The sequence below is a fragment of the Oryctolagus cuniculus genome, chromosome 13 (genome assembly GCF_051225735.1).
Source record: "Oryctolagus cuniculus isolate XC-2025 breed Fujian yellow rabbit chromosome 13, ASM5122573v1, whole genome shotgun sequence".
NCBI classification, from domain to species: Eukaryota; Metazoa; Chordata; class Mammalia; order Lagomorpha; family Leporidae; genus Oryctolagus; species Oryctolagus cuniculus.
In genome coordinates, this window is record NC_142879.1 from 112,412,363 (window position 1) to 112,423,949 (window position 11,587).

The following is an 11,587-nucleotide window of genomic DNA, read 5'->3' on the forward strand; positions in this document are numbered from 1 at the left end:
TTGTCTCAGCACACCTCGTATGTGCAGTGTGCCACAGGCCATGAGAGACAGTGTCTTCAAGTCAGTCAGAAAAGGAGCAAGAGCCTCCTGGGAGGCAGAGTTTTCATCATACACATCCAACCCTCTGCCAACTCAACAGCTCTCTCTTCCTCCCACAGTCCCTCAACCCTGAGGTGAGGCTTTCATTTCCTTCCTGTCTGCTATGGACTTCTACTATGGCTAATCTTCCCCTGTCTCAACTTTGCTGCTAGGTCTTAATCTAAGTGCTGAGTACAAGTTCAGAGACAGAAGCAGTTTTATTGGTAAAGGAAGATAAATTGGGAAATACATTCAAAATGACTTACTGTTACAGATTTTATCTATAAAATTTACTGTATAAATTTTATGTAGCTTAACTAATCAATAGTGATGTTGTATTCCATATAATATTCTTTTCTTTTTGATGCAATATTTGTTACAGTTGTTACCACAGCCATACACACATCTCTATCTTATTATTTTCTAGGACCACATAGTTTTGCATTGAAAAAATATTTTGCCAGTCTCTTAGTCATGGGCATTTAGGTCATTTCCAGTCATTTTCTTTGCAAGCAATGCTGTAGTAGGCATTACTAAGTACAGTTTGAGCATTATTTTTTATTTTTGTGTGAGTATATACTTTAGCTACATCTCTAGAAGTGGGACTGCTGGAAAACTGTTATGAGAATTGAAGATTGACTATAAAAGTGTTTATCTATTTCATTTTGACATGAAGTCACAGGATGCCCTTTCAGCATTAGTTTGGATAACTATGTCAGTGATGACCAGAACACAAGAATCCATTTTGAAGATAGGAGGAAATTGGAAGGAGGTGAGTCACTTACTGGGCACCAGTGCAATGTGGGCATGGGCTCAAGGGCTTGGGAATCACATAAACTGTGTGGGAATTCTAGCTCTGCCATTTGCTGGCTGTATGGCTGGTTTCCTCATTCATGTGAACAGCTGTGAAGGTAAATAAAACACTTGTACAGTATTTAGTAATGAAAAATGTACATTTTTAGCACCATTATTATGTATCTAGTACTGTGCCAGATGCTTAACAAATAGTGGGACTGATGAGCACATAAGAGGAGGTATTAAACTTTATTTCTGTCTAGTTGGGAAAATACAACATGCCCATCAGAAATCTTCAAATAACATCCATCCTTCACAAACTGTGAATGTTCTATAAGTCTAGACACACTTTGTAGAATATTTATGAGAATAATTGATGTGAATAATTTCAAAAATCAGTTCCAAAAAATACATGTGTATTTAGATGTTTGGTGCTTTGAAGAGCTCTCTTTAATTTCACATGGCTTTATTGAAAGCAACAATATGTTCTATGATGGGTTGAGATGTCAACCTTATGTTTTAAAAGTTTAATTGCATGTCTTATGGTTTCTCTAGAGTCAACATACTAAAATATTTTAAGTAAAGGTTACTGCCATTTATGTTAAAATAGTGTCATTGTACAGTTGAAGGAGATTTGATTCTTCTGATGGATTTCAAAAATAAATTTTAGACTTGGTTTTAGAACTTTTCTATTTCATAAACTGCCAGGGTCCTGTGAGTGCCTCTGTTTGAAGATGTTTTGGTGTCTACCCTACCTTGTTATGATATGTCTTAAAAGGATATAGTTTGAAGCACTAACAAGAATAGACATCAATTAGGAAAAAGCCCCTATCAGAGCAACACAAATTCTGCTAAGCTTGAGCAAAAATAAATATCAAATTGATGGTAAATCTTGGGTTTAAGAATGGTGAAATCACTGATCATTTGTTAAAAAAAAAAGTGTATGGGGACAATACCTCAAAGGAATCAGCAAAATACAAAAGAATTAATTGTTTTAAGAAGGAAAAAGACAATGTTGAATGTGAACCCTACAATGTCAGATCATCTATATCAATTTGTGGAAAAACCTCACCTTGATTATGACTTAATCAAAGGGTACTGATGATCAACATTAGAAAAAATGGCCAGCCAGGGCCATGGCTCACTTGGCTAATCCTCCATCTGTGGTGTCAGCACCCCAGGTTCTAGTCCCGATTGGGGCACCGGGTACTAGTCCTGGTTGCTCCTCTTCCAGTCCAGCTCTCAGCTATGGCCCAGGAGGGCAACAAAGGATGGCCCAAGTGCTTGGGTCCCTGCACCCACATGGGAGACCAGGAGGAAGTACCTGGTTTCTGGCTTCAGATCGGCACAGCGCCAGCCGTAGTGGCCATTAGGGGAGTGAACCGATGGAAGGAAGACCTCTTTCACTGTCTATAACTCTCTCTCTGTTTCTCTCTCTCTCACTGTCTAACTCTGCCTGGCAAAAAATAAAAAAAAATAAAAAATAAAAAAAGAAACAATGGCCAACACTGCAGATATCTGATTCATGTTTCACAATTCTGGCTCAAAAGCTCAAATAGAAGATTCCTCAGAAACCTGAATATAGCCTTACCACATGACCTAGCCATCCCACTCCTTGGAATTTACCCAAAGGAAATTTAATTGGCAAATAAAAGAGCTGTCTGCACCTCAATGTTTATTGCAGCTCAATACACAATAGACATGGAATCAATCTAAATGCTCATCAACAGAAGACTGGATAAAGAAATTACAGGATATGTACTCTATAGAATACTATACAACAGTAAAAAAATGAAATCTGGTCATTTGCAACAAAATGGAGGAATCTGGAAAACATCATGCTGAGTGAAATAAACCAGTCCCAAAGGGACAAATATCATATGTTCTCCCTGATCAGTGACAACTGAGCACCTAAAAGGAAACCTGTTGAAGTGAAATGGACACTATGAGAAACAATGACTTGATCAGTTCTTGTCCTGTCAAGGAACAACTTACTATTTTATTACTTTTAGTATTTTTTTGTTCTACTTAATATCATTGGTTGAACTCCTTAATTAATACACAATTATTCTTAGGTATTTAAATTTAACTGAAAAGTGATCCCTGTTAAATATAAGAGTGGGAATAAGAGAGGGAGGAGATGTACAGTTCAGCACATGCTCACTCGGACTTGTCCCTAATGGTAGAGCTAGAAATGTTCCAGGGGATTCCAAATCAATCTCATCAAGGTGGCATGTACCAATGCCATCTTACTTGTCAAAGTGATCAGTTTAAGTTCATAATTGATCATAAAGATAGGATTAAGTGTCAAAGGGATCACATAAACAAGACTAATGTCTACTAATAATAGCTGATAAAATTAAAAAGGAGAAAATGATCCAACATGGGAAGTGAGATACATAGCAGACTCATAGAATGGCAAATGCCCTAAACAACACTCTGGCCTCTGAATCAGCCCTTAAGGCATTCAGATCCAGCTAAAAAGCCCATGAGAATTTCTCAGGCCAAGACACTGGAAAGCCAAGACACTGTGGAAAAAATGACCTAAATGAAAGATCTCTGTGAGTGAGATTCCTGTGGAAAGAACAGGCCATCAGAGAAAGAGATGCCTTTCTCTGAAGGGAGGGAAGGAACTTCCACTTTGATTATGGCCTTGTCTACATAAAGTTGGAGTTTGTGAACTCAAGAGGCTTCCATAGCCTTGGCAGCTCATGACAAGAGCCTCAAGTAATTACTGATGTCATAAATAAGAGTGTCAATTGTTAAATCAACAACAGGAGTCACTGTACACTTACCTTGTAGGATCTCTGTCCTTAATGTGTTGTACTATGTGAATTAATGGTAAAACTAGTACTTAAACAGTACTTTATACTTTGTGTATCTATGTGGATGCAAACTGTTGCAATCTTTACCTAGTATATACTAAGTTGATCTTCGGTATATACAGATAATTGAAAATGAATCTTGATTAAGGATGGGATGGGAGAGGGAGTGGGAGATAGGATGGTTGTGGGTGGGAGGGAGGTTATGGGGGGAAAAGCCACTATAATTCAAAGGATGTACTTTGGAAATTTATATTTATTAAAAGTTGAAAAAAACCAAAAAGACAAAAGTTTTACTTTTGAAATTTATATTTATTCGATAAAAGTTTAAAAAAAAGCTCAAATGGAGCAAACACTCTTTGATGAGTTCTAAACTTGATGCACCTAGATCAACTTCAGACAACAGTAGAATTTTCTATGGAAAATTTCAGTAGTCCCTGAAGTATTTCTTGGAAGAATTTTTAAGAGGAGATGAAATATAGACTTAGCAAAATGATCCGGAAGACAAAACCCAATGAAAAAATGGCTAACCAGAGTGGGAAATGGTTTAGACAAAACAGATTTATCAAGAGTAAATGTCATGAAAATGGTTTTTCAGATGCTCAAGGAGTTTTGCTTGTTGTATTTCTGGAGAATGATCATTGAGCATGCTTACATCACTTACTTGGAAAGAGCTTCAAGAAAGTCAGCCAAAGCTTTAGCAGGAAAACATGTAGGCAATCTTCACTAGGCAGTCCTTCATCATGACAATGTTTCTTCATTTCTTTCATCAAACAAGAACAATTTTGTAACTATTTCTACAGGAAGTAGTTATGCATCTATATTACACACCTCATTTGGCCTATTCTGACTTATTTTTGTTCTATAATCTTTTTTGTAAAGATTCACTTTATTTATTTGAATGATTTACAGAGAAAGGCAGACACATACAGAGAGAGAGAGAAGGAGAGGGAGAGAGAGAGAGACAGAGAGAGTGAGGTCTTTCATCCATTGGGTCACTCCCCAAATAATTGCAATGACCAGGGATGAGTAGGCCAAAGCCAGGAAACAGGAGCTTCTTCTGTGTCTCCAAAATGGGGTCAGGGTCTTAAGCACTCTGATACTTTCTCAGGCACATTAGCAGGGAGCTGGATCAGAAGCAGAGCAAGGAGCTAGGACTTGAAATGGCACCCATATGGGATACTGGCACTGCAGGCCAGGGCTTTAACCCACTGCACCACAGCACCAGCCCCTGTACTAGAATCTTAAAAATCTTTAAAGAACATTCAGTTTTCTTTAGTTAATAATGTAAAACCCTGCATTGACATGGTCAAATTACTAGGAGACACAATTGTTTGCAAATGAACTAAATGCCAAGTATCATTGTTTTAAAAATGTCTGGAACTTCATGGAGCTTATGTAAACAAATAACATTTATATTTGTATGTGATTTTTGAAGTTGCCTCATATGTTTTCTTACTTTTTTATCATAAGGTATCTTATCTATTACATCTTGGCCACCTTCCTTGATACTTTCTTATTTTTTTAATTTATTTGACAGGTAGAGTTATAGAAAGTGAGAGAGAGAGAGAGAGAGAGAGAGAGAGAGAGAGAGAGATCTTCCTTCCATTGGTTCACTCCCCAAATGGCCACCATGGCTGGCGCCGTGCCAATCTGTAGCCAGGAGCCAGGTGCTTCTTCCTGTTCTCCCGTTCTCCCATGTGGTTGCAGGGGCCCAAGCACATGGGCCATCCTCCATTGCCCTCCTGGGCCACAACAGAGAGCTGGACAGGAAGAGGAGCAACCAGGACTAGAACTCAGCACCCATATGGGATGCTGGCACTGCAGGTGGAGGATTAACCAAGTGAGTTATGGCACCAACCCCCCTTGATACTTTCTAATGTGACTGCATTATATAGGAAATAGCAAGGACCTTATGACTTTAAGAATGAGAAGTGACCGGTGCCATGGCTCACTAGCCTAATCCTCCACCTGTGGTGCTGGCACTCCAGGTTCTAATCCCAGTTGGGGCACCAATTCTGTCCCAGTTGCTCCTCTTCTGGTCCAGCTCTCTGCTGTGGCCTGGGAAGGCAGTGGAGGATGGCCCAAGTGCTTGGGCCCTGCACCTGCATGGGAGACCAGGAGGAAGCACCTGGCTCCTGGCTTCAGATCAGCACAGTGCACCAACCATAGTGGCCATTTGGGGGGTGAACCAACAGAAGGAAGACCTTTCTCTCTGTCTCTCTGTCTCTCTCTGTCTAACTCTGCCTGTCAAAAAAAAAAAAAAAAAAAAAGAATGAGAAGTGCTTAATAAATTAACCATCTTTTCTCCTTTGCAGAACTTCTGGGGAACTCCCTCTGATCATGAATGCCAGAGAGATAGATTTAGACTAGAAGTTATAGGCTGTTTCATGGTTTTCACAGAGGGTTGACTCTAAATAACTTAGAAAAATAAAATTATAATCTACAGTTATTTGTAGTCCATTGAATTCCTTTATTCACCCACGATAATTTTAGCATCAAAGTGTTCCCCGAGATCTTTGGGCTGATCATTTCACAGATTTCATACTACTATAAATCATAACAGTAAATTGCTTCACACTATAACCTATAATTAGTAAAAGTCTAAAATTGGTAAATTTTAAAGAAGATTTGTTTTGTTTGAAAGGCAGAGACGATGGCCAGGGCTGGTCACACTGAAGCCAGGAGACAGGAGCTTCTTCTGGGTCTCCCACATGGGTCCAAGCACTTGGGTCATCTTCCATTGCTTCCCTGGGAGCATTAGCAAGGAGCTGGGTCAGAAATGGCACAGTCAAGACTTCAACCAGCACCTATATGGGATGCTAGTGTCACTGGCAGTGACTTTACCTGATAAAGCACAATGCCATCCCTTAATCAGTAGATGTTGAATTCCATAGTATAGGGCATTTAATATGTTCATGTTGAATAGGCCAAGAAAGCTATTGGCCTGAGATAAAGGTGAGTGGGAAGGTTTTGAGATCTTTCTAGGGATAGCTGGGAGCATCCACAAGAACCAGAAAGCTTTAACTGGGGACTAGTCAAGATATGGCATGCAGTGACTGAACATCTAATGCTTAGTAAATATAAGACATCCTTACTGTGGAGATGCTATACATATTTGTGGTTTAATAATTGGAAAGAAGCAATCTGCCAAGTTCTCTTTGTCTCTGATTAATGTACACACTGGATTCTGTCTACTTATTAATTAGAATAATCCAACGGTCTGTCACACCTTTGAAAAAGGAAGCATTCAGGGCTGGAATTGTGGTATAATGGATTAGGCTGCCACCTGAAATACCAGCATCCCAAATGGATACCTGTGTGGGTCCCAGCTGCTCCATTTCTGAACCAACTCCTTGTTAATATGCCTGGGAAGCAGCAGGAGATGGCCTAAGTCCTTAGGCCTCTACACTCACGTGGGAAATCAAGAAGTTCCTTGCACCTAGCCCAGCCCTGGCCATTAAAGCTATTCAGGGAGTGAGCCAATGGATGGAAGATCTCTGTCTCTTCCTCTCCTGTGTACCTCTGACTTTCCAATAAATAAATAAATAAATCTTTAAAAAGAAGATCATCTACATATTGTAGCAATTGAGTCTCTGTGGAAGGTTGGAACTCCCCCAGAACTTTCCTAACACCTGGCCAAATAGATTTGAGGCTTCAGTAAAGCTTCATGGTAAATATTGGAATCTGGAATCCCTCCTTCTGTTACTCCCGGTTCTATAACATCCATTTACAGTTTTAGGAATTCCCTTCTGTATTTCACTCCTAGTTATTTGTTGAAATTTGGGATTTCCCCATCTTTTGCAAGGAGTATTCTGATCTAATCTCTCTTTTTAACTGTCTCTTCTACAGTGCAAATCATGAATTTTGCCTTTTATTTTTACTCTTTTGAAAAATTTCTGTGCTGCTCTTTATCTTTTGCATTTCTTTGGCCTATCAAGCCACCTCTTAATTACAAAATTAAGAATACTAGAGCTTGGTATATTTAATCTTCCTCTGAGCCAAACTTGGATCAAAAGACTGAGAGTTCATAAATTGGATCTTTAAGTCAAATAAAGCATCAACACTTAATCGTTGTTTTGCTTTTCTTTGTTCCTGGTCTGAGAGGTGTTCCCCCAGGACTCCAAAATTCTCCCCAGTAGACTATCCAGGGAAATGTCAGAGAGAGCCTCCTCAGTTCTCCTTTCCCTAGACCTGGAATTTTTATTTCCCAGTTTGATCTCTGTGTCTGAGTTTTCCTGTGTGCCCAATGTCCCATAATGGAGATTCCTTGGACATGTGTATTCAGTCTCCCATAAGGGAGCTTTCTTGAACACCACCCCAAATTTTTCTTGAGCTCAAACCTCTGTAGTGGAGGTTTCCTTCACATCTTGGGATCCAACTGGCCCATGCCCAGCTGTTTTCCTTGAAGGAGAATGAAACTGTAGAACAGGACTCCACACTTGCCTCATACTTGGGATATGTGTCAGTGACATATGCTTGACCTCCAAAAATGCCCAACTACCAATGCAATACTTAGACTCTAATTTTTCCTACTCAGCTCACATGTGAGGTTGTTTGGTTGCTGCAGTACCTGCTTTTTGTTTTCTGTGGCACCTCTGCTGTCCTCCAAATAACAAGTCTCAGGCTTCTGGAGTGAGATGGGGCACCCAGATAGAGTAGGCCACATGCAATTGGATGGGATGTGTCTCCCCCTCTATTAGAGCCCCCACTCCATTCAGGCACAGAGATCCCAGATGAGCCCTCAAGTTGTGAGAAACAGCCTCACCTTTCCACTCAAGACACAGGAAGTGCATTGAGAGGGGAGACTATGAATGGTCTTGCAAGATGGGGTGCCTGGTGGGACAGCACACTCAGCGTGTTTTACAGCAAGCTATTTGTTTCCTAGCATGCAGGTTCTTACTCCGATTCCTCCTTGGCTGAGTAACTACAGGATTACAATCTTCCCAGCATTTGCTTCAGCTGTTTTGGCTACTAACCTCCTGTTTGCCTAAGAACTTTCAGGTGCATATCTTAGTTTGAAAATGCACCAAATATTTACTTGTCACACACTGAACCAAGTGTGCAATCATTTGTTATTTCTTACCCTTTGTTGGTTGACATTTCTTTTCAGAAAACTGAATTGTGTCTTTCTCACTAAACCTCAAACTCCATGACAGAGGCATCCTGACTTTGATGCCTTTTGTTTCTATCAGACCTACAATTGTGATATAACATAGATGCTCAGCAGACACTTACATATATCACCTCCCCAGTCCTCTCGGAAGGCTAGAAAGCATTTACCATTCTCACCCCACTTTGTAAATAAGGAAGCTGAGGTACATCATTCAAGTAATTTGCTAGTCATTAGTGGGTCAGAATTGGAGCCTAATTACTTGAATGATTGGATTCTTCTGCCACATACAAATGTTTGGTCAAGGAAATGATGCTCCACAGGACCAGGATCAGAGCAGCTTTGGTTATATGACACATGAGTCAGCCAAACAGACATGTTCAAGGCTTCAGTGAGCCAGAATGTCTCATAATTGTGTGTCTAAACTAGGGGAAATGAAGAGAGGTGAGAAGGCATACAGGGGAGGCTGTGCTAAGTGGAAGGAGGTTGTCTGGTTAGAGGCAATTTAAGAACAAATGGGGCTTTATTGAGGCTGTCCAGTGAGGCTTGAGGGTCTGTGAGTCCCTCAGATGTAGGTAGAATTCCTTCACAAGTGGACTGCCATCTGTCACTGGAAAGCTTGTTTCCAGACCAGCTGGCATCTCCCCCACTAATAGCTTCTCATGATGCATGTGTGACCTTGCAGCTTTAAATCACACTTTCAGTGTGGTTGCAATCTTTCACCCTGAGCTAGCAGAAGAGGGGTTTGAGCTTCTAAGGAGAACACAGCCTGTCTCCAGGAGACCCACACAATCTCTGTGAGCCCCAAGCTAATCAACATTCATATGTGAAACCCCTGACCAATGGACACTTCCCAGAATGATCCAATTGGAAAAAAAAAGTAATGCCTTAAAACCCTGGGCACTTCCTGAAAGCCAGTGTCCTGCTCAGGCACTCTGCCTCGTCTTCTCTTGGACCAGATGCTTTTGTCAAATAAATGTTTCTGCCTCTTAGTAAATTGTTGCCTAGCTTTTTATTTCGATACTAACCTGTGGAAAACAATTCTCAAAATTCGCTCCTGCAACCACCCTCCCCTCTGTGACTGTTAACACTTATCTGATTCTTTTTCTCTGGATGAGCAATTAAGATCTAGGTGGGATCTCTCCGCAGCAGTAGACGGCCTATGGCCTAGGTGCATGGAGGACTTCTAAGGGCTCTGAAGCCACATATGCAGCTGTGAACTTCCAAATTGTAGTAGTGGGGCCTCTGGTGCCACTGAGAGGAGCTAGAGAGGGTAACAGATTCCAAGAGGTTCATTTCAGCTGTACCATGCTCTCTTTTAAAATATTTTTAAACCAGATATTTTAAAAGATATATGTGTATATATTTGAAAGGTAGAATTGCAGAGAGAGAGAGAGTTTTTCCATCTGCTGGTTCACTTCTCAAGTGACTGCAATGACTGAACATGGACCAGGAAAAAGCCAGGAGCATGGAATTCCATCTGTATCTCCCCTATAAGTCACAAGGGTCTGAGCACTTGGGCCATCCTTTGGTGCTTTTCCATGTGCATTAGTAGGGGACCAGGTTGGAAGTGGAGCATCTGGGATTTGAACTGGTGCTCATATGAAGTGTCAGCATCACAGGCAAAGGCTTAACCTGCTACACTACAATGCTAATCTCTAAACTGGATCTTTAAAAGATTTCATTTTAGACAAGGTCTTTACAAATTATTCACAGCTATGACTTTTAAATTAAAAACCAATTAGTATGAAAGTATAAAAAATGAAAAGTAAAAGCAGCCTTGTTTCTATGTCTCCATCTCTGTATGGATTCATCTTTTTCTCACATAAATGGAAACAGACTTATATATCCTGAATATTTTTTAAAAAAAAAATGCATTGGGGGGTGGCTCAGATTTGCTAAGCCCTGCATGTGGGCAATAAAGTGTCCCCTGCTATCCTTAGCTTCGTCCCATGCTTGTGACAGCCTCGTTAGTGGACTGATACACAGCAGTGAAGAGACGCCTGTGTTTGGCAGAGCCAATGTGAGACCAAGAGACAATCCTTCCCTGCTGCCTGGATAATCAAAAGTTTTAGCCAGACTTCTGAGCACACACTGAGAGAGAGGAACCAGACTGAAAGCACAGACTATAGCACTGAAATGGATTAATAAGGAATTCAGTGATTTGGCCCATGACCTTCTGGCACGATGTTCTGCAGGTCCAGTTTGGGATGATGTGCTTCACTAGCAAGTCACAATTATGGGACAGCTCATATCATGACAGTGTATTCTTTTTGGCAATTCATTTTCCTACAGACTACCCCCTTCAAATCACTTAATGTTGCATTTACAACAAGAATTTATTATCCAAATGTTAACAGTAATGGCAGCATTTGTCTCGATATTCTAAGATCACAGTGGTCTAATGCTTTAATAATTTCTAAAGTTCTTTTATCCATTTGTTCACTGCTATGTGATCCAAATCCAGACAAACCCCTAGTGCTAGAGATTGCACAAATCTATAAAACAGAGATAAATACAACAGAATACCTTGGGAATGGACTCAGAAGTATGCCATCTGATGCTACCTTAAATTCAGAATAATCTGCATATAGCTGAAGTAAACTTAAATTACTGTTTCTTTTTTGATTTTCTTATCTGGTGGCTTCCCTATCAGATCTCATCTTCTAAAAAATTTTTTTAACTCCCTTCATTCATTGATATGTTCATCTGAGAATACTTTGTTCTTCCAGCTTTGGACAATAGCTGCTTTTGAAACTGTAAGGTAGGGGCTGGCACT

The 11,587-nt window shown here is 40.3% G+C and overlaps 1 pseudogene; it reads left to right on the plus strand.

Moving 5' to 3' along the window:
- The first annotated feature begins 790 nt into the window (after window positions 1-790).
- On the plus strand, window positions 791-11,369 carry LOC149122875 (ubiquitin-conjugating enzyme E2 D3 pseudogene; annotated as a pseudogene).
- Window positions 11,370-11,587: the final 218 nt, after the last annotated feature.